The sequence below is a fragment of the Pelodiscus sinensis genome, chromosome 2 (assembly GCF_049634645.1).
Source record: "Pelodiscus sinensis isolate JC-2024 chromosome 2, ASM4963464v1, whole genome shotgun sequence".
Taxonomy (NCBI): domain Eukaryota; kingdom Metazoa; phylum Chordata; order Testudines; family Trionychidae; genus Pelodiscus; species Pelodiscus sinensis.
Window position 1 is genome coordinate 80735579 of NC_134712.1, and position 24524 is coordinate 80760102.

The 24524-nt window shown below is 41.0% G+C and overlaps 1 long non-coding RNA gene across 1 annotated transcript in view; it reads right to left on the reverse strand.

Annotated features, from left to right (window-relative positions):
• LOC102461462 (uncharacterized) overlaps window positions 1–24294 on the reverse strand; it is a 136064-nt gene extending 111770 nt beyond the window's left edge. The window contains exons 1-2 of the long non-coding RNA XR_003087335.2: window positions 24182–24294; window positions 8597–8674 (exon numbers count right to left, since the gene is read on the reverse strand). This is a non-coding gene — a long non-coding RNA (uncharacterized LOC102461462). The remainder of the gene's footprint in view (window positions 1–8596; window positions 8675–24181) is intronic.
• Between the last annotated feature and the right edge of the window lie 230 nt (window positions 24295–24524).

Consider the following 24524-nt stretch of genomic DNA (forward strand, 5'->3'; position numbering starts at 1 on the left):
AGCCAGTTAGGATACCTGGGGGTAATTAAGAAAAAACAGTTCATACTGGCTATAAAGGAAGCTTTGTTTGCAGTGGTAGGGTGCGTGCAGCTGGGAGGAAGGAGGAGAATGCCACTGGGAGTAGGAGGAAAGGAGATCACAGCTAGGAGGATGAACTGGAGAGAAGGAAGGTGCTGGGGAAGGAGTGGGGAAGTAGCCCAGGAGTCTTGGAGCTGTCGTATAGCAGGGGCCAGGAATTCATATGAGCAGCTACTATTACAGGGCCCTGGCCTAGAACCCGGAGTAAAGGATGGGCCCAGGGTCCCCCCAAGATCCACCTCCCCATTTCCACTCGGGGAACAGGACTGTGGAGTTTATTCTCCATTTTACCATACACTAGCAAATTAAAGCCCTGAGCCTAAAATTGTGTTACCTAAAATTGTGGGCTGCTGTAAGCCTCTGAGGCAAGCAAATATGACAGGAAGTGCAGGACTCACCGAGTTTTCGTAGGAGCTTTGTCACCCCATAGATACAATATTATCAACAGTCCCTTTCAATTTGTCATATATTCTTTGTCTGTGTCTCCCTCAAGGCTCATTTTTCAAGTGCTGACTCCTTAAGCTCTCAAAGATAATGAAAATTATTACATTATTATTGAAGGTTAATGGTCACAGCCACTATGATAACTTTTAATCTCTAGCACTCTACATGTTCCAAAATGACAGCAAAACTCTAACTAAAAGGGACATTCTCATGCTATCACTGTTTCTACTGCTGTTTCTGATGTCACTGAAGCATCACTTCAGAAACAGCCTCAATAAGTTTTTTGAAGAAGTTGAAGAGGTAAAAATAACATAAATGTAACTTCTTGCCTTCTTCATAAATATTAGGAGTCTAAGCTTTGATATTGAATCCTCAAGAGCTAACAAACATACATAATCTAACTAGCTATTGGTTTTCCATAGCACCCATCTTAACACTGATTGAAGTCATCATTGAAATCCGTGGGGTTCTACATGGTGTCAATTTTGGTCAATTTGCACCACTGATTGTTTCATTATTGCTGCCTATCTAATTTGAATAAAAAATAATCATCCACCTACCAGGCACAGTAAAGACTGTAACAGTGACTCATAATTGGGCTGAATTTAATTCAGGAGTAGCAGCAACAACATTTGACCTGAAGAAGGCACATTTTCCTTTGGTTTAGTCGAAGGAAATTTGTCTAAAGTTTCATTAGAGATAAATAAGTCCACAGTACAGCTGGCATTGTCTAAACTGGAATTTTACACTCTTTTAACTACACCAAAATAGTTAAAAAGATATCATTCCTCAGAGTGTCAGCACACTTAGGATGCATCTACACAGCAGGGATTAACTCAACATAAGCTACGCAAATTGAGTTACGTCAATTGCGTACCTTATTTCAAAATAGTTTATTTTGAAATTGGGAGTGTCTATAGAGCACTTATTTCAAAATACAGCATTCTTCCTCTGACTTCCCTTGCTCCTTGTACAGGGTTACAGAAGTCGGAGTAAGAAGTCCTCCAGCTTGACAGAATTTTGACATTATTTCAAAATAATGCTAGTCAATTTGAAATAATGTTGCTGTGTAGAAGTACTTTTACATTGGTATAAAAGTGATATACCAGTATAACTTAATGGGTTGAAACTAAGTTATTCAGCAAAAGGCACCTTTGTGACAACATATCTGCATCAATACTCAGAGTATTACCAATATAAACATTTTGGTAAAAAATCACCCTCCACCCAACCAACAAGTTTCTTATTCTGAAGTTTGTTCTGAGCCCATCTCTTCTTATGCACCTAACTCAGCAATATTATTCCAAAAGTTTTATTGTGGGTGGATGTATATCCAATTTCTTCCTGATATTCATGCCCTGAAGTATAAACATGGATGGTCTTTATGTTATGCTAGTTAATTTAATTCCAAATGTTAATCTTATATATCTCTGAGTCTAAACCTTTTATGACATTTACCATGTTGGAACGTTTCATTCCACTCCTTTGTGGGTTTCCTCCAAATTCCCTCTGGTGTCCGTGCCTTTCCCTCAGTGTGAAATGAGATGCAGGTACTGTAATGTACCATAATATAGAGTAATAGAACAGCACACTAAAATAATTATATATGTTCCCCCCTTGTCTTTGTTTACCTCAATATGGAAAGACTTGACTGAAAGCTTATCCTGTTCCTTTGACCTATTCAACCTAAATCTCACTCTGGCTCCAAACAACCCAGACTTTTTCTTGGGGGAAATATTTTTCAATCTCTTAAAAACAAATCCCTTTCCCTAAAAATCCCACATTTGGTTGATAGAAAAATCAAATTTAGCTCTTGCCTTCATATTGCAAATGCATTGATTTTATTGCTGCAGTACAATCTCAATTTGTAATTTAAGTGCTATTCATTGAGATGCTCATAAGAGAATTTTCATGGCTAAATTCTCATCTGACTACCACATTACTATCAGTTACATTACAGTTTACGCCAGCTGAATATCTGCCCTATGTGCATGAAAGGTAACAATAGTGAATGGAGAGGACCATGAAGATTGGTATGGCGACTGCCTCAGAAAACATTTCTGGTACTATACCTATAAATATTAGAATAGCTGATAGATCCAATTCTGTGCTGGTAAAATGTTAGTTCAATTGCTTACTTTAGGTCATTGCTAGACTTGAGGGTTATTATTACAAATGGATTCATAAACATTTCCTGGAATAAAAATTGTCCATTTCTTTCTGTAGTATTTGTGCCCCTTTTATTGTTTTCCATGAACAGTCATCTGAGCTTTTTTTTGTTCACAAGAAAAGTTGCCAGAAGAGAAACCAACACAAATCATTTTGAGATCCATAGCAAGTATATTTGTGCTGGAATTGAACACTTGGACAATTTGATAAGTATTCGTGGTTTTGGAATTCTTCCCACGTCCAAAAATAAACCATAGGAAGTCAACTTAGGTGACCTGTCCTACCATGCAAATAGCCAATGATGAATAGTGAATGCTCATAGCAGTAGTTTCTGTCCTGTTACTGAGCACTCTCATTGCTGGAAACTTCAAATTAACAATTAGATGAATAATTAAAAAGAGGAAAGCAATTCATATAAAACTCAAATGTGTTCACAGACAGTTAATGAACAAAAAAAGAAGATAATTCATCATATCACTGTCAATGGTATACCCAGTCCTAGTTATTAACATTGTCACCATTTCTAGTACATCATTATTAAAGGAACTGCTGTCAACCTTGTGATGAATAAACTGCTAAAATAATTGCTGGTCAGATAATGATTTAATGGGAAAGAAAGTGTCTGAAAGTGATAAAACATTTACATGGAAGTAAAACAGTCAGACAGACCCTAGAGATATTTTTGATTAACAGCCTGAGGAGGATGATAATTGTTGATAACTGACTTTGGTATGTTCATTTCTTTTTAACTCTGTCTCGAATATTGTCTTGTTTTGAAATACAAGTCTTGTAATTATAGGACTCATATCACAGAGAAACCTATGTCAAGTGACATTGCAGTCATTTACCATGACTGAGTCAATAGGGCATATAGGGTTTATTTTAATCATCTTTGTCCTCATAAGAGCTAAGACATAGTACACTGGCTGATGTCTGATATGCTGGATGTTTAGATGCTCAACATATTCATTTAAAGTAAGTTCCAAAAGGGACTATCTGATTCAGAACCCATATCCAAACAGCAATAAAAAAGTTGAAATCTTTGCATCAGATTGACCCTTGCTGGAATCTACATACTGTTTCCTATGGATAATCCCTAGACATATACAACTTTTGGGAAGAAACTGATCTTTGAGTTCCCAAAGCAGCAGTGATTTACTCTTTTTATTATTTTTAAGTGTTTGGGGCCAAACATTCAACTAATTACATTTCTTTTTCAGTTGTCATTAAACAGTGGCTTTAGGGGAGGAAAAGAAACAATTCCAGCTAAAAATACATTGGAATGTTGTCTGAACAGATTTCTAGTGTTCTGTTAAGTGGACAGTCCATAATGCTATCTTTCATTGACATGGATAATAAAATCCCTTATCACCCAGATGAATATAAGTATGGAAAATCCTGCAGTAGTTTCACCATTATGAAATATACGAGTTTTGATTCTGCTCCCACTGAAGTCAGTGGCAAAGCTTTCACTGATTATAACGGTGCAAGATGCAGGCCTACATACCCATATAAATTCTGAGAAGTTGTGGAGTTAGTATGTTGATATTCAAGCCTAACAATTAACCAGTAGACTTTGTTATTCATAAAATGTAGCAAATTTTCTATTGGACTGAATGTATAGAATTTGGTAAACAAAATATTTTGGTTTTGATTCATGTGGAACTATACAGCAGCTCCTTAATTGTTAAATTAAGCATCTGACGAAGTGGGTCTTTGCCCACGAAAGCTTATGCTCCAATACATCTGTTAGTCTATAAGGTGTCACAGGACTCCTTGACACTTTTGCAGATCCAGACTAACATGGCTACCCCTCTGATACTTAACTGTTAAAGTATATCCATGTCTCCTGTGTGATAGCTCATTTTTTTATTCCCTATTCCAAATATGGAGAGTAAAATATTGCAGAGAAGCCAACAGTTCAGATATGTCTACATCTAAATCTCTACTCAACTGCAGCCCTGTATCTGATCTACTATAGCACTTCAGTGTAGCCATTTCCTATTGTGACAGGAGAAGGGTCTCCCAAAAGCTGTAGTTAATCCAGCTCCAAGAGAGGTGATATTGAGTGCCATGTTCTTCTCAACGGATATGAACTGGCTACAGAGTTTGCTTATAACACCACATGTATTCACTGTAAGATGCTTTAATGCTGTGCCCAGTATGATGGAAGTTTATTTAAATAAGTCATTTTACACAGAGTGCCATCAAGCAGGAGAACAGTATAATACAATTATGCCATCTGGAAAATTTTAGGTGCACTGGAAATCCCCAAATGTAATCTTTGAAAGAAAAATCTCCCAAAGTGTGTGGTAACTGTAGCCAGGTTAACATTTTCTTTGCCTAGAGGAATTCGTCAGACTCCATTCAAGGCATCCTGCTCGGAGAATGTTGTTGTTCCTTTCACTTTTGGAAAGAAATCTTTAAGTGTTGGGAAGATATATTTTTCTCTCACAACTGCTTCATGAAATCTTTTAAGATCCACACAAATTGGTATTTTTCCCTTATGTTTTTATAACTGGTACCATGCTGTTGACTTGTTGATTTTCTCAGTTCTTCCAGTTTGTTCCATTCTCTTTAACTCAGTTTCCACTTTATGAAGTATTAGGATGGTAATCCTGCCAGGGTATGTCTCTTAGGCTACGTCTATACTGCAGGCTTTTTGTACAAGAACATGTGTTCTTGCACAAAAACTTGCAGAGCGTCCACACTGCACACGCATTCTTGCGCAAGTAAATTACAGTATAGCATCAGAAAACAGGGATTCTTCCAGAAGAGTTATTCCTCTCCCCATGAGGAATAAGTCCTCTTGCTCAAGAGCTCTTCCACAAGAAGGCAGTGTAGACAGAGAACATGAATTTCTTGTGCAAGAAATACCTAAGGCTAAAATGGCCATCAGAGCTTTCTTGTGCAAGAGAGCATCCACACTTCCATGGATGCTCTTGCGCAAAAGCACATTAAAAATTTTGTGGAGTTTCTTTGCAATACAAAGCCTTTGTACTGGACTAAATGTATAGAATTTACTGAACAAAACATTTTGTTCTTGCAATATATTGCTTCCAGCCTGTCCAATGTGAAGGTTTATCAAAGCTGAAGTTCTCTGGGCTATTCAGGAGTGACACATTGATGAGATTCTTCAACCTTTGTTACTTTCTGTTTCCAACCTTTATTGCTTTATTCCTTTCTTTCTGTTCTTAGTGTAATTCTGACATCATATCATGTTCCTCTGTGCCAGATATGGACAGGCTACAGAGCTTGTTAATACACAGCAGATGTATTCATCATAAGATCTGTGATCGGCTCAATCACAGAGATCCCCTTGAGACTGTTACTTTCTGTGCTGAAATACCACTGAGCCCAGCTATCTGTCCTTTGAGATGCCCCATCCACCACCCTGTCCAGACCTTCTGGTCACCTCCAGCACTGGCACAGAATTGGGGTCACAGCTCACAGCAGAGTGATACAGATCCTGAGATCAGCTCAATTCCTGGAGGAATCAGTCAAAAGGACTTGCCACAGAACCAAGGTGCACAGCTCCAATGGGACAAGAACCCCAGATAAATTCATCTTTCTCTGTATACATTTTTATATAAAGCAAGTTCATAAAATGTTTGCCTCCTTTACCAATGAAAGAGAAGGATGCACTGCTGTTTCTCGCAGGTAGCAATTATTTACACTGAATTTATTAATACTCATTTTATTAAGTATAAAAAGTAGGGGTTACATGCCGGCAAGTAACAGCAAACAGACCAAAGCTACTAAGAAAACAAAACAAAACATGCCTGGTAAGCTTAATACACTAAGACATTGTTTTACATACAAAATCTCAACCTCAAATTCTTCTGCTTCTTTCACAACCTGGATAGCTTTCCCTGGCTGGGTCCAATCCTTCTTAATGTTCAGTTCCAAGCAGTTGCAACAGACATCTTAGTTCGGGGTGGGGGACCATTTTTGGCATGGGGGCCACTGACCCACAATAAAAATTAGTCGCGGGCCACAAACAAATGAGAAGCACAACCCACCCCCATAAAATCTCACTGATCTGGCCCCCAAATGAGTAGAAAAAACAGGGGTGTTCTAGAGTCTGGCCCTAGCTCCTCTTGTTTGCTTTCCCACCCTGATCTAAGATGTCTGCTGCAATATCTTTGTACAACATCTTTCCTTTGCAAGAAACCTTTGTGTTCAGTATAAACTTTTCACACTTTCAGTGGAAAGTGCGGCATCCAAAATGGGTTCCAACATCAGCTGACCTGGCCACACATCTTGGCAAGACCAACCATAATCCAGGCTTATAGGAAAAACAAGACTATTCAGAGATCATTGACCCACATATCAGGCCATTAACTTCCTCGAGTCCTACTAATGGCCTTCGTTTAGCACATGTAGATTAGTAAACAGGTTTATACTTCATACTCTTCAAATGTAAGAATGATACGTGTACACAAATAGAGTATATACATTCAGCAGATTATAACTTTTGAAATACCTTGCGCAATGTATTTTGCATAATTAATTTTTCAGTTCTGCATATACAAATTCATAAGCATATTTTCATAAAGACTTTGGGTGTGCAACTTCACAAGATCATTTCATGTCCTGCCAAATATGACTGAGATTTATTTAAATAAGGTATTTTACACACAGTGTCACTGAGTAACTGAACAGTATACTATAGCTTAGCATTCCATTTTAATTAGATTAACAGATAAAGTCTTGTATCAATTTAGTGCTTTCTATGCCAGAGATTAGGTCAATTTAACTACATTGCTCAGGAGTGTGGATTTTCCACATCCATGACAGATGTGGCTGGTTTAATGTGGACCTTGTCTCAGGTAATAGCTACCCAGTCAAGAGGTTAACAATGAAAGTTATCAAATTTTTACAGTAGTTTCTCATTCTCTAGAGTGCCTCTGAATTTTCCACAGTAGTTACCCATGGTATGGACCAAATCCACAAAGGAATTTAGGTGTTACACTTCTGAGCATCACAGCACCTAACTTTGAGGTGCTCAGAAAATCACTTGTAACAACACTTAGATCCACAAAGCCTGAGGTAGGTGCCTAGATTCCATATACAATGAATGGCGATAGATAGGCACCTAAGAATGAAATACACCAAAGCCAGCATTTTAGGTGGGGGCCATCTAAGCCAGCCAATGGGGGATGATGACAAGAGTCATGTGCCCTAAATTCTACCCCTATCACTGAGTTAAGTGCCCAACTCAGCCTGTCGGGATTTGCCTATCTTTGCTAGCAGTTAACAGATGGAAACCTGTTTCCTAGAATCAGGCAGTTTAGGCACCTAAGCCACTTCTTGTGAGAAGGAATTAGGCACCCGCCGAACACACAGAAAACAGCAGGTATTGACTAATGGTTAGTGCAATAATCTCCAATGTAGGAATCTGTCTGGGGAGAAAGCTAATTTGAACAAGGTTCAGAACTGTGTGCTGAGCTATGTGGTATTCTGGTGTAGGACTCCTGCAATTTCTCCTCTTAAAACTGTCTCACCGTGGATAAACAATTACAGCACCATTACGTGGAAAGGAGTCTATAGCCTGGAAGTCTATAGCAAGAGATGCAGGGTCCCATCCCATTTTCCAGTCATTCTTGAATTGCTTATTATAAGCACTTTACACCTAGAGTGAAGTAGTAATGCACATGGAGAAAAATAGGCAACTTTTACAGCAAATATTTAGGTGTACATTTAGTTTGGGGACCTTCGGTTTTAGGCAGCAGCTGAGCAGGGGTTTTGTGGGTCACTTTGACACCTAAAACTAGAACTGACATGCATCATATCTTTCGTGGATCTGGGCTCACAGGCCTAACTTCACATCACAGTATGCTTTGGGGGCTGGGTTGTCCATAGTTATGTCTACGAAACCGGAAGTTGTATAATGTAAACTTACCACTCTTCTGATTAGCCTGATGGACAATTGGCCATTTCTTTTCAAATGCAGAATTCAGTCAGACTTTCCCTGTTATTACTGCAAAGAGAAAATGGCAACATTGCAACTTCCGTTTCCATAGCTACATCAATTTAACTGACTATACTAATAATTTGACTTGCTAATATTCATAACAATCTACAGTTAGGGGAGGTATAACCAGATTGAGTCTCAAGTAGGGCAAGGAGAAGAGCTTTTATACTTACATTGGTGTCAACTATAGTTACCAATGCTCCAATTACAAATAAATGAACTACCTTGCCCCTCCCTCTGCTCTGCCCCTGCCCCACCATTTCTCAGAGACCCCAGCTCTGGCTCAGTCCAGCCGCTCTCCTTCTGTTGCTCATTCTCCCTCACTATCACTCTCTTTCACCAGGGTGGGGCAGGAGATTGGGATGCAGAAGGGGGTAAGTGCTCCATCTGGAGTATGGGCTCCAGGGTGGGGCTATGATGAGGAGTTTGGGGTGAAAGTGGGGGTTTACAGCTGGGGCAGGGGATTGAGGTGCAGGACGGAGTTTGGGGTACAGGCTCCATCCAAGCAATGCTTAACTCAGATGACTCCCAGAAGCAGCCAGCATTTCCAACTCCAAAGCATAAGGAAGGTCAGAGGGCTGTGTGCTAAGGCTGCAACTTTCTAACTGCACAAAACTAAACAGCCCTGCCTCCACCTGACCCCCTTTCTGGGGTCCTGCACCCTCTTGTTCCATCTCCCTTAATCACTTACTCCCCTTCCCCCCCACACTCACGTTCACTGGGCTGAGGCAAAGTTGGTATGCAGGAGGGGGTGAAGGCTCTGGGGTGGAGATGGAGTTGGGATGAGAGGTTTGTGGTTCAGGAGGGGGGGACCACAGGCTGTGGCAGAGGGTTGGGCTGGGGGTTGTATGGTCTCTTAGCTGAGAATGTGGACTCTAAAGGGGTATGTCTACACTACCCCACTAGTTCGAACTAGCGGGGGTAATGTAGTCATCCGCACTTGCAAATGAAGCCCGGGATTTGAATTTCCCAGGCTTCATTTGCATGAAGCCGGCGCCATTTTTAAATGCCGGCTAGTTCGAACCCAGTGCCGCGCAGCTACACGCGGCACGGAGTAGCTGCTTCGGATTAGGCTTCCTAATCTGAACTAGTCGGCATTTAAAAATGGTGTTTAAAAATGGCGCCGGCCAGCTTCATGCAAATTCAAATCCCGGGCTTCATTTGCAAGTGCGGATGACTACATTACCCCCGCTAGTTCGAACTAGCTGGGTAGTGTAGACATACCCTATGAGGCCAGAAGTTAGGGATTTAGAGTGCAGGAGAAAGCTGTGGGCTGGGGTAGGGAGCTCTGGGGATTAAGGGCTTTGGTGGGAGTGTAGACTCTGAGATGGGGCTGAGGATGTGAGGTTTGAGGTGCAGAAGGAGAGTCAGGCCCTAGCTGGGTGTGTTGTTTCTTGGGTGGACCAGGGGATGAGGGTCTTAGGGTGCAAGAGAAGGCTCAGGATTGGGGCAGGAGGATGGAGTGGGGGGGGTTGCAGGCACTGAGAGGAGGATCTAGGTTGGGGCAAAGGGTTAGTGTGTGTGAGGGGGTTCAGAGTGTAGGGTCCCAGTGGCAAATACTATGATTTCCAGAAAGTGGCCAACAGGTTCTCTTAGGCTCTGGGGCAACCAGCGAGGCCTGGTTCACTGCCTCACACCCACAGGTTCCACCCTCTCATCTCCCGTTCACAGCCAGTGGGAGCTGTGGAGCCAGCACCAGTGGTGGGCACAGCATGCAGAGCCTCCCTGGCTTCCCATGTGACTAGAAGTCACAGGGATCTGGCATCTGCAATAATCAACCTGGAGCCCCCCACCTTCTCCCCACCACCACCACACTCCAGTCCCCTGACTTAACCCTGCCTCTTTTGCACCACCAACCAGACTTTTAATGGCCCAGTTTGGAATGCCAACAGGGCACTTTTCGACCTGGTGTTCCAGCTGAAAACTAGATGCCTGGCAAAGCTACTCTGAGCACTGTCCACAGTTCCAGGCCAAGGGGAGCAGCAGAACCGGTGCTTAGAGTAGGGATAGTGTGCAGAGCCTTCTATGTCCACTCCCGCACCTAAGAGCCAAACACTTCCAGCTGTACTGCAAACTGTCTTTTAGATGCCTGGTCAGTGGTGAAAACCCTTGGACCCACTTGTTAGTTGGCTGCAACAGGGCCTGGGAGCTTGGAAAGAGTGCCATTGGTGGCACAGCTTGTTTTGGCCTGAGAGAGAAGATTATCAGTCCCGGGGGAAACGTCCTGAAAAAACTGTGTTGAAGTGAGAGGTTGCAGGAGGTAGGGTGGATTCTATTCCTGGCACTGGAATATGAGAAGAGATGAAATAGGAAAGCGTTTTGGGGAACCCACCAGCACCCTACTTTGGTCAGGGGAATAGATTTGTTTGGATACTATCTTGTGAGCCTTAAGTTCAGCATAGGACGAAGGTAAGGTCTCTAAGAATTAAAGATCAATTTTGAACTAACCATTATGTCATCTGATTAAATCTACAAGAATACATCCAACCAAAATGGGCAATCCTAGAGGAAGAGCTATGAGAAAATTTCCCAAAAATTATGTTCCTTGAAATACATACCAATTTTAAGAGTCAAGAGGATAAACTCTAGGAATAAGCTCAAGTAACTTATGACTGGCATTCTCAAATAAAAAAAAAAAACCAAGAAAATCAAAGTTTCCTACTACCATGGGAGAAAAATTGGGCTCAAAATACCAGATTGCAATTAGTAACAAGAGAATTTAATAGTTATACTAGTAGTACATGGAGAGCAAGTTAAGAGCCTTTCACAAATGGAAAGTGTGTTGGTGTTGTGTCACTTTTTGAAACTTTAAAATCTTATAATGACAAACAGACAGCTATTTTCACTAATTCTGTGGCCAGAAGAGACTGTTATGGTCTTGCAGTCTGACTTCCTCGGCCGTACTGGTCAAAGAACATTACCAAAATAAATTTGTCCTCAAAATAATTTGTCCCCACCCTTATCCTAGAACCTGAAAGGACTTGTTCGAAGGGGCAGGAAAGGGTAGTTCTGCTTCCATATTCATTTGGTCCTCAGCCTTTGCAAAAATGTCCAACAAAAAGTATTGATTATAACCAGTTGTAGTGGTGTTTTTTGTGATGTGAATACTTTTCCCCTGAACGGAAAACCAATATAGCACCCTTTAATGTGGGGGGACGCGTTCTTATCCTCAGACAGGATTTTTCTGCATTTACAATTCACCTTCAAATTTTTATAAAGGAACTTGATTGTGGACATGAATCAGCACATGTATGTTTACCTTTTATCCAAATGCTTTTGTTTAAATGTACATAATGAAAATTATAATTTCAGGATATCTTACAAGCATTTATTATGAACTTTCATCTACTAAATTCATTTTGGCTTGATGGCATGTAGGCTCTGGGCCAAATTAGAACTCTGTCATTTTCTTCAAATTAAGTAATTACTGAGTTGGGATATGGATTTTATTGACTGGATAAAGAACTATTGTTCTTGTATGAGCTACACAGAGTCTTTATTTTTAAAGGAAGTGTTTATGCGGACATATCTGCTTGATATATTTTACAGATATAGCCACTTGATTAATAATTCACACATTTTGTATTTCATGGATTCTACGAGCTGAGATCATTATGCAGACACTTAATGCTATTGACATTCAGGCCTTTTTTCAGCTCTTAAATCCTATTAAACACTTAAATGAATTTAACTGAAGTATCCTTCTCTCAGAGACAAATCTAGATCAATATCACTCCCTTCTTTCAACCCTTTTATTACTGTTTTGTGCTCTGAATTTCTGTTGTACAGAGTTGACACTTCATGTGCTATGTATTCCTTTCCTGCATTATTAAGGGCACACGCAACTTTTCTCTTCTGGTTAATTGATTTGTATCTGGCTCAGGCTGGTAGCGTACAATCAAAAAGAAAGGGATCTGAGCAGCCTCTGAAGTTTGGTGAGATCCAGGCAACAGCAATAAGAGGGGGAAAAGAGAGTTTGAGGTGACACCTTGCATAATGACTCCAGACATAGCTACGAAATAAATCCAAGAGAGAAGAGACCTCTGCAGGTAAAACAGTGGGAGATACCTAACAAGAAGCACCGGCAGAATGAAGCATCCATGGTGGCATCAATGTGACTCTTTGCATGGACAAGTCCTTGCAAGGCCAGCCACCTGAAGGATCTAAAGAGGCAGCCATGAACAATGGATGCAGTTCCCAAAGGAAAAAATAGTTGAGATGACAGTAGTCAAGCCCAGGAAGAGAGTAGACCATGTAAAGTGGACAGAAGGGTACTGCCTTCTCTTAAAGGAGCAGGAAGGCCAGATGAGCCTTTATTTAGGGATTACTATCAGATGAAAAGCAGGTCCCAAACTCAGTGAGGAGAAACAGCCAGAGCGAATTCCCAAGCTCAGAGTATGGGTGACAGGGGACATAATTATAGAGGGCATTTTTGTAGGTATAAATGGGGCAATTTATGCACAATTATTATCCTACTTATCCTATACTCCAGCTTAACTCTTTTTCTGCAGGCAGTGCTGGCTAAAGTATTTTCTTACATGAGGCCATTCTATGTATTATTAACTGCTCCAAGTAACTGTGAAAAGAAAAACCATCACTAAGTACTTAATAAACATTTGCATGTAACACAATAAATAATTTTAAGCAATGCTCTAAATACTTCTAAATAACTTTGTCACTAACCCTTCAATATGACTTTCACATTCTTTCTGTTGCTTATACATGGGACACAAGCATGGCACATATACGGAACATTTTATCAGGATATAAATCCTCTTTTGTTTTAGTCCACATATGCAGTCTTTTTCTATGGTATTCTTCAGAAGTTATTTTCTAGACTAGTATGGCTGAAAATGTAGTGTTCATCACCTGACTCTTAAAAAAACTAAAATGAAACTACAGTGGCACTCTCAGTCCACAGCCAAACATTTCTGCCTTCTCCGTAAACAAGAAAACTGGGCTCTGTGAATCCCTTACCTTCGCAGTCAGTCCTCTGTAACTGTATGACTCACTCACCACAGTTTTTTTGGTGTGATAGGAATCATGCCTCTAGCAAAAGATGTCACAGTTATGAGACAGCAGTGTACAAATAACCAGTTGCCTGAATTTCAATAGGTCTCATATAAGCCATCTGAGTGAGTCAGATAAAGAATTTACAAACCTTACTCTATAAGTTCTGTTTCTGTTATTTTTCTTCTCAGCTGAGACACACTATTAGCTAATACCAAAATGTCACTTCGACATGTGATGTCACCTCTTAGGGTAAAAATGCTTCCGTCTGTATGCATGTGGGTGTGCTAAAACAGAGACATTCTACTAAAGACACTCCCTGTTCCCAACAGAATGGACAAAGAATCACTTAAGAAATTAGATTCATCCATGTCCAGATCCATAAAACCATGATTGAAAAATTCATCCTTCCACTAAGAGAAAGGGTACGTCTAGACTGCAAGGCTATTTTGGGATATTGCATCCAAGGAACATGTCTGCTATTTCGAAATAATTTTCAAAATGACAGATGCACTATTTTGGCATCCCCATAAACCTCATTCCACGAGGAATAAGAGATGTCTCAAAATAGCCTATTTCAAAATAAAATCAAAATAAGATATGCAATTTATGCAGCGCAAATTGCATATCGTATTTTGATTTTAGAATGCAATCTAGACATACTCTAGATGATCAGACCCATGGTCTCTAAGTTTTTATGTATTAATTGTGGGGTTCCCCCCAATTTCTACATATTTTCCATCTTTTGCTAATTGGAGAATTGTCAAAAAATATGCAAAGCTGGAAGGAAAAAAATTGCACATACTGTATTCCAGGTGTTGCCAGTTGAGAAACAGTAGCACAGTTTTAAAAGTGTTGCTTTTAGAGGGAAAAGTAGCCTTTACACTTTTACGTGTTATGGCAGAGGTTTGCCAACACTGGGCCACATCTAGCCTGGAAGACCTTTTAATCTGGCCCTTGAGATCCAGCCAGGGAGTGAGATTGGGATTTGTCCCACTCCACCTGTCCAGCACTCCCGTTGGGGAGCAGAGTTAGTGGCTTTCCCCACTCTGCCTGCCTGGCACACCCCAGCTGCCAGCTCACAATTTCATCCTCTTCCAACACACAGAGAGCCAACTGTGCAGGTGTGAGTTCACCATGTTATTTCTGAGATTGGATCTCTTCCCCTATAGGTCAGTCCCCACCCATGCAGCAGCACATCAAATCCCCTCCTAGTCTCCTGAGACCCCCACCTGTAAGAGCTATATCCCAAGGCAGTCCCCAGGCCAAAATGTTTGCCCACCCCTGTGTTATGGTTACACTTTAAAGAGAAAGTATTCCTCTTAAAAACAAAAATGTGGGATTTTGCCCACTTTCAGGAAGCAGTTGGGAAGCAGGGGGGAAAAAATTGTAGGAAAGAGGGTAAAATGCATTTTCACCTATTTTCAAAATTGCCTTTGGAAAAATAGATTCCTGGTGGGAAAATTTCTAAAGGGGATTTTTTTTTTTTGGACTGAAAATATCAGGTTTTCTAGTAAGTTTTTATTTGTTACCTCTTATGTGCTCACACATTTTTATGCCAAATATAGTAAAGACTCCTATCTTATTGTCCACACATATGTGAGCTCTTATTGGGAAAGCCCAACTGTGAATCCATTGTACCCCCTCCACAGGCTAAGCTAATCCTTTGGGAGAGAACACAGTTATGTATTAACCTCTCTTTTTGAAGGCATACTCGTCGTAAAGAATTGTAGAATGTATAATGTGTCTCCGAATGAACATTCTGATCACTGAAATGTATGTGAAGAAGCATAGCATTGGGGATATGCCAATTGTCTCAGATCAACTGTTTTCAGGATGATGAAAGGTTGCAAATGAGGCTCAGATTGGCACACGGTGTGGTTGTTATCTTAATGGATCCTGAAAACATTCAAGGCTTCACAGCTTCCATATGACTTAACAGTAAACAGATGGCCAAATTTTGCCCTCATTTACACCTGTTAAATAGGATTCAACACACAAAACTGAGAGCATAATTCACAAGAATTGCACAGATGTATCTTAGAGCAAAATTGGCCTGTGCACTGTAACATGATAGGGAATGTCAGGTGGGCCAAAAGAGCAACTGGCATAGTAGAGTTTTTTGTTCACCTAGCAAAGAAGAAGTAACAGTTGCTACAACATTTCACTTCCTTGCTTTCCTCTGTGTTTCTTAGCAGTAGGAATAGTTCCATTACTCAAAATCTGACAGCCTTTGGAGAAATCTTGCACAGAGCAATCAGCATCACTTTAGCATAGGCTGAATATTCCATTCCTGCAACAGCGTGCCATTACCTTGATACATATCTCAAAGTTGCTAACAACTGGCCAGTGGAGCCCTGCCAGGGGGATAGGGATGGAACAGTCATACTGTATTGATGCTGAGAGTTTTGCTTATGAGTCGCTAAGTTGCCTACCAACAAGTACTGATTCTGAAGAGGTGTGTTTATGGCAGGAAGTACTTAACAAATCAGAGTTCAAGAGCACTGCCTAAATCAGTAGAAGAGTGGTTCTCATACAATGGACCAGGTCCTCCCAGAGTGGGTCACGACCCTGGTTTAATGGGATTGCCAGGGCTGGTGTTAGACTTGTTGGGACTGAAGCTGAAGCCTGAGCTCAAAGCCCAAGCCCCACCATCCAGATCCCAAGTCTCACCTCCCAGGGCTAAAACCATAAATATCAAATGTTATATGATTATTAGTGCATAAGGGCTTAAGCAGTTTGTTCTTGGTTAATCTCATGTAGTTCACATTTTTACTTGCCAGCATGCTTTCACAATCAGTGGGGCAAAGGACTGGACTACCCTAAGTTACACAAGACTCTACCACAATCTATTTCCCATGACTGATTCTACTATTACTTGTCTCTTGGCAGACTAAGGTGACCAAAATTGCAAATCAAGCCCGGGATTTAAATATCCCATGCTTGATTTGCATGTTCCCGGCTGGTCGCCATTTTTAGAAATTGACTAGTCTGAAGTAACTGCCCGTGTCTACACACGGCAGTGAAACGGGATTCCGATTTAAAGCCCCTAATTTGAATTAGCTGGTAAACCTAATTGCAGGAGGAATACCAGCTAATTCGAGTTAGGGGTTTAAATCAGAATCCCGTTTCACTGCCATTTGTAGACGCGGGCAGTTACTTCAGGCTAGTCAATTTCTAAAAATGGCGACCAGCTGGGAACATGCAAATCAAGCGCAGGATATTTAAATCCCGGGCTTGATTTGTAATTCTGGTCGCCCTCATTAGCCTCCCTAGATCGATCTAGTGGGCTAGTGTAGATGTACCCAAATAGTTTCTCCAATATTACAATGCATTAAATATGCTAAACACTGATCATTCATGTAATCTCTTTTCTAACAAATAATATTACACTTTTTTATGTTAACCACACAGAAGCATAGATCAAAGAAATGTATTACATCATATAAGGTTATAACTGACCACACAATAGCTTCCCATGTACATAAGGACTTCAAAACCTAGAAGAATGTCTCTCCAGTATCCAGCCCAAAATGATTTTATCGTTGATGCATTTTCCAATACATTATATTTGTGGCACAATAATTCCCAGTCCCGTGTTCCAACTCATACCCCATTTCCAATGCAGGTGTACACTAGTCTGGGTTGTTTTATGCTGCTCAATAGAACAACAGGGGTGCAAAAAAATATATACACCACATGGTTTTCTTCGTTGTTTGTGTTATGCCAGGTTTCCTCTCTGGAAAAACCTGTGATTTCACTGTATTTTCCTTGAAAACACCATTGGCAGCTAATCAGCTGGTTTGTTTTATATAACTCATTGACTTAAGTATTGCTCTGCTAATTTACACTTCCTGGGACCCTAGCCCTCTGGATTTTATTTATGAAATAAAAAGTTTCGTAAAGCACCATATGTCTTACAAACTTGCCAAATTTTTGTGAAGCTCACACAACATCTTAAAGTCCCCTAGATTTTCTAGCTTCTTAATGCTTGTTTCAGATCTGTAGAAAAATCATTACCATGTCATTTAGCTTGGGTAAGCCTGGTTTAGCTCAATATTAAAAACATTTAAATTGGAAAAAAATCCAGAGAATGGATTGTCATTTGAGATTTTAATATAAACTGGATTAGCCATGGGAATAATAAATAGAAGCATGTTGTGGCTGCGCTGAATATTAAGTAGGTGATCATATGTCCTCTGAGAATTATTCTGAAAAAGCAGAATTATTGATTAGGATTTGTGACAAAATAGGAAAGGTTTGGGGTTAAAACACTGAGTCACTCCAATGTATTCGTAACTGGTACACTACAAAGCTTCCCAAATGGGAACGCTGATGCTATTTCTTATCAGTGAATGCCATTAAACCAATCAAGAACCAGTAAAACTACTAATCCCAATGCTTCATACCTATGCTGAATTCCACTTCTCATCAATGCCAGAGAACTTAACTTCAAAAAAGATATAATTGGAAAAGGTACAGAGAAAGGACCAAAAATGATGAGAGGTATGTAAAAGCTTACATATGAGGAGAGATTTCAAAAGATTGGGACAATTTATTTTAGAAAAGAAATAGTTCTTTTATTATGTGAAGGGATAAATAACGCTTCCATATTTACTGTCTCCACAGTATTCATGATTTTATAGATCTCTATCATTTTCCCCCTTAAGTAATAATCACCCAATACAATTAATATTAAAACCAAAATAAAGTACTTCTTCATACAATGCAAAGCCATCCTGCGGAACTCCCTGTCATAGGATGTTATCAATGCTAAAAGTATCACTGGGTTCAATGGAGGATAGGTTCATTAATAGCTATTAGCCAAGACAGCCAGGGAAGCAACCCCATGCTCTCACGTGTCCCTAGAGCTCCAACAGCCTGAAACTGGGACCAGATGAGAGGAGATGGATCACCTCAATAGCTGCCTGCATCTGTTCACTCTGTCTGAAGCATCTGGCACCAGTCACTGTCTGAAGACCAAACACTGGGCTAGATGGACCATTGGTCTGGCTCAGTATAGCCATTCTTATGTTCCTATGTTCTCAACTGCCAACGGGCTTTGAAAAGACCAGGTATTAAAATTCAAAAGTGTATGCAGAAACTTACCAGCGAATGGGAAACTTTAACAGAGTCCAATAAATTCTTATAATGGACAAACACTGTCCATAAAAGATGGAAATGGAATAGAAACAACAAATTTATGTAAAGTCAAGTGAAGATTAAGGGCAGGGGTGGGCAATAAAAAAAGGCAGCCCGCAGGGTTAGTCCCTAGCGGGCCGCTGCCGATAAGTTTACCTGCACTTCCACAGGTATCGGAGGACTGCAGCTCTGGTTGGCCAAGAATCGCCATTCATGGCCAATACGAGCAGCAGAAAGTGTCACGGACTGGGACATTTCTTCTTGCCACTCGCATTGGCCGCAAGTGGCAATTCGCAGCGAACCAGAGCTGCGATCTTCCAATACCTGCAGAGGTACATGTAAACATGGAGGTGAGGACTTGCCAGAGACTAACCCTGCAGACCAGATCTGGCCCATGGGCTATAATTTGCCCACCCATGATTTAGGGCAAGCCCAATGCCTGTATGTCTTTTTGAAATCCAGTTGCCTCCTGTGGCGGGGAAGCTGCTCCCCGCTGGGACGGGGAAGCCGATCCCCGCATTCAGCCCAGCCAGGCGGCTAACGCTGATGGCTGCAGCAGGCGGAGCGCAGCCGTTGCTGGGCACCGGCCGCCCGCAGACCGAACGCCGGCGATCCGCGGTGATCCACTGGGGCCCGCAGGCGGGGGGGATGCCACAGCTGCAGCGGGCTGCCCAGGGCTGCCGACCGGCGGGACGCCAGGCGGGAGGGCAGTAAGACCCAGGAGGGGCCGCCCGGCACAGCGAGCGTAGGGGGGTGGAGCACCACCCGGGAGGCCCAAAAGGGCGAGTTTGGGAGCCGGGAGGGGGGAGGAGAGCAGGGACTGGCTGTGTTCTCCAACCCCGCAGGACGACCCGAGGCAGACGGAGGGCGGAAGGAGCCCCGAGCAGGCGGCGCCCGGGCTGGCACCCCTGAACCCGGCGGGGAGCGGGGTCCAGACAGACAGAGCCCGGCGGCCGCAAACAACCCACCTGGACGGGCATGGCACCGGCTGGTGACGCGCCCTGGTGACGGGCAGGAGCCGGGGGCGAGACCACAGCTGAGAGATGCCGAACGTGAGGCGGGACTTTAAGGGAACAGACTTGGAGGAGGCGGGGGCCGTAGGGTGGCATCAGACGGACCTCGCTACACCTCCCTTACATAAGAGAACTGCACAAGTTTTGTTGCCAGTGGGATTTCTGCAGCTATGGAGATGAGATTGGATTTTCTTTTAAGTGCATATGTGAAATGAGGCCAAGGTAGAGCTAATATAGAAACCAGAACTCCAGATCTCATCACTTCTGTCTGATTAAATCTCAACTTTGACATTCAAGAAAGTATGAGACATTTCAACCCCAAAGGTAATTTTCTAAGGCAATTCATAAATTCCTGGAAACAGTGTTTGGAACTGAAGAGGTATCTCAGCTGTAGCTAGAGAGCTAATGATAAGGTTTTGATGGATTCCCCTCCTCATTTTTTGTCATGTCCAGCAATTTGGGGACTCTTTTGTATAACACATTACTGTTTTACGCTCAGGCTTAAACAATGAAGAGTTTTGCTGAAACAAACTAACCTCTCTGAAACTTAGGCTTGCAATTCATGTGTGTGTCATTGTATGTAGCTATAGAAATTAACATGTCTGCTATGCATGGCCCTATGTACTGAAACTTACCTCTTGTTCAAAGATGCAAAATGTAGTAATATTCTATAAATATCTTAATGTTGTAGCATCAGCTCTGGGTTATTTTATCTCCCCATGCCAGTGTCATTAGGCATCTGACTGCTAAGATACGAGTTGTTGGCATTCATACATTAGTAAGCATAGTCATTATGCCACATATTGGCATTTATAAATTCCATTGAAATAATGGCAGCTCATTTTTAACTATAATAACATATATGTGTATCTCTATTTTCAAATTAACTAGGGTCATATTCTGTAATTTTTGCTCACTCTGCATATTACTTGTTCCTGTGAGTTGTCCTATTAAACTCAACGTGTACTCATGTAAACATTACCCATTAAGAGTCAGAGCTGGAGAGTTAGGCCCAGAGTTATAATAAATAAGAGAATGCACAAACTAATGGGTCTGTACTGAGAGCTCTGAATGCACATTGACTTTCATTTCTTTTTTGTTATAGTTTCACCAGCTTGAAGTAGTAACTGGGCAGATTGTCCAAGTTCAATTAACTCCTGTTCTGCATCCTCTTTGGAACTATTATTTGGGACACCCTCTTGCTCCTAGCAGAATCAGATTAGCTGTTCTATAGCTCAAAGAAAATTAGAAGGTGAAGGGCTTATTTGTCCTTTTTCTTCAGTACATAGTGTTGTTATAGTGGGGTTGGTCTTAGTAGACTAGAGAGACAAGATTGGTGAGGTAATATCTTTTATTGGACCAACATCCATCAGTGGGAGATACAAGCTTCTCTCTCTCTCTGACAGAAGTCGATAAAATAAAAGCTATTACCTCACCCACCTTGTCTCTTTTTCTTCAGTGCAGATAGATAGCAACATCATCATCACACTCTAAACTCCTATGTTCTAGTCCTATTTTTAAAGGCCTGATTCAGGAATGCTCTTTACCTTGTGTTTTATGCTAACCTATGCCCAAGCCCCACTGACGTCAATAGAAAATGTGTTTTTGAGAACTAAGGCCCCAAGGTTAACATAAAGTAAAAACAAAACAACGCCACGACAACAAAAAGGCCATCTTTGGTTTATTTGCATTTTATAATAATTTTTTAAAAGCAGTTCTGAACATAAAAAACACAGGAAATAATTTAGTGCACGCCAGGCCACAGTTAAGCCTCCTAGGCTGTGTATAGATTGCAGGGTTTTTTTAAAAAAAAAGTAGCCTTTTTTCGAAAAAACTTCACTTGCGTCTAGACTAGAGCCACATTCTTTCGAAATTAAATTGAAAAAACACGGTGTGGAAGAAAACATTGTCCTCACTCTGTGTTTGTAAGCAACAAGTAGCCAGAGGCAGTTTTATTACGAGCTGCAGCAAGGGAAAAACTGGTTCGGATGGGGGGGAAGCCCTCCGAGGGAGATCTTCCAATACAAGCAATTATGAAGCAGTTTATATACATTAGATATATAACAATAACAATTAGTCTCCTTCCCATTACAAACACCAATGGCTAACAGTTATTTTAGTTCCGCCCAGATGCTCCTTATCTCAAGGTCCCTGCCAGAGTCAGCGTTCTATCCTTATCTCCATATGGAGGCGAGAGGCAAAGGCAGCGTCTAATTACAGATCTCGCGTTGTCAGGCCACAGACTTAGCCAGACTCTTGCTCTCTTGTTAACAAGACCAAGATGGCTGCACACAAATTCTCTTATTCCCTTTTCCTGCCTCCAAAGCGGCTTTTCTTTCGACGGCGGTACTCCTCATTTCACGAGGAATAATGCCTTTTTTCGAAAAAAGGCACTATGTAATGCAAACTGAGAGACTGCCTGGGTACTCTCTTTCGAAAAAGCAGTTTGCTTTTTTGAAAGTACTGATTGTAGTCTAGTTCCTCTTTTTCGAAAGAAGCTTTTTCGAAAGTATCTTTTGAAAAAGCCTCTTTCGAAAGAGGCTTGCAGTCCAGATGGAGCCCTAGTGTTTCCTCAGAGTTCAGATACCAGTATTATCAGCTATGAAATAGTCATGAATTAGAAGAGTTCTGGTAGTCAAATGAGCTCAGCAAGGCTTCATCAGGTGTTAATGTAATGAACTACAGGCAATATGTCATCTGTCAGCCTGAAGTGAATTTAAATGGCTAAAATTTAAATCCTTTCTCTATAAAGAAAAAAGTTTTAAAACACTGTAGCGGAGGGTGGTCTAACTTTAAGATTCACACTACAAAGAATGGTGGAGGTGCAGTCTATATTTGATGTTAAAAAAATCATTCCATGCTCAAAACATAAGAAAATTAAAGGAAACAAACAAATGCCTAGACCAGAGGTGGGGAAATTCAAACCCTGGGGCCAGATGCACACCCCCCGTCCCACCCCCTTCTCCCAGCTTGCCTGGATCTGGCCCCTAAGGTTCAGCATTGGGGAGCCCATGTTGGCACTCCAGCTCCCCATCCACCCACCTGCAGGCTGGAGCACACAAAATCTACTAGGCTCGGCATTGGGGGAGTTGTACATGAGGGCAAAATTTGGTCAAATACATTATGACAATTAAAGCAATAAACATCAGTGAGAATCAAAGGGCAATTGGATGAAATCCAAGGAAATTAAGAGAAAAATTATATCTATTGGGTTTGAAACACACTAATTGTCACCTATGTAAGCTTGTGATCCTAGCACTTTTACTCTTCTCCTAAATTCTCAATGCCCTTCTTTTCTTTTCTTTTCTTTTCTTTTCTTTTCTTTTCTTTTCTCAGCACAGTACTTGTAGTCCTGTTAGTGACTGAAATGGCCCATGTAAGTAAATCCAGGCACATATTTAATGTTCTTTATTTGAAGAGTTCCAGCAGACTACTCCACGCTGTAACAGTTCTTGAATGAGACTAATTTCCAGAAGAGTGGGGATTCTCAGTTTAACAATATGATCGCCTTAAAAGGATGCATGTTTCATCTTTGCTCTATTAATTTTATCTATTTCCATTTTTACTACTGTACAACAAAAGATCATCCAGGCAAAGCCTGGGATTTCTTAGCAACTGCTTAAGCATACACTGATAAATAGACTGTGAGTTACCCCCTGTAATAACATAGATATAACTTAATGGAATGTAACACCCACATACAATCCTCACCAGAACCTGCACACACCACTATCCTGTCCTATCTGTGGCCATTTGGCCAAGGGAGGAAAGTGGGGCCTTGCAGCATATCCTAACAGCTAACAAACTTGGGCTGCTGTGGACCAAAGAGGGAATCACATTCCACAGGAAGTTGTATGAATTTAGTGCAAAGCCAACTCACTGGCTCAGCAACTGCAATGTAAATTGTGTAAAAGCACTGTAATTACTGTTGCTAAAGATGATAGTCTTTAAGCTGCTTATTAACATTTTGAAAACTCAATTCACTTTTAAAAAATGCCTCTCTGAATGTGAAAACCAACAGGAAAAAAATCCAAATTCTGCAAAGCTAGTGACGTTGGTTATTCTAAAGGATAGTATTTTTGCACTGAGCTCTAAACAGTCTCTGACAAGAAGATAATTTCAAAGTTAGCAACATTTCAAATAGGTAAGTGAGAGGACCAAATCCTACATGTCTTTTCAGGATTGACTCCTCCCTCATTGAAAGTGTGCAATTCCCTTTAATATTAATGAAAGCAGTCACACATACAAGATAATACAATGGTATTAAACCTGCTGTAACCTCATGGGGAAAATTCCTTGTGTGCCAGTACATCATGACTGCTGAGAGGAAGAGAAAGAAAGATTTTACCTTTAGAAAATAAATCTTCAGGGATGGTTGCATGTAAACAGAATCTTCATTTTTTAGGAGATGGTCTGCTCCTGCTATTTATATGCATGGTCCTCAATTTGTAACCCACGGTTGGTGACTGGAACATGATAGGGAGAAATGACCAGTAGGAAGAAAGGCTATGTTTAGAAACAAATGTGTTTCTGTGCCTATGTCTTTAGGATTGTTTCTAAACATAACATATAGAAACATTTTCAACAAAACATCGTTTCATTGGATCTTTAAATGTCTGCAGACTGTAAGCTTCCTTAGTCCTTTACAATGCTATAATTAACATCTACATTCTAACAACTTGTTGAATTTT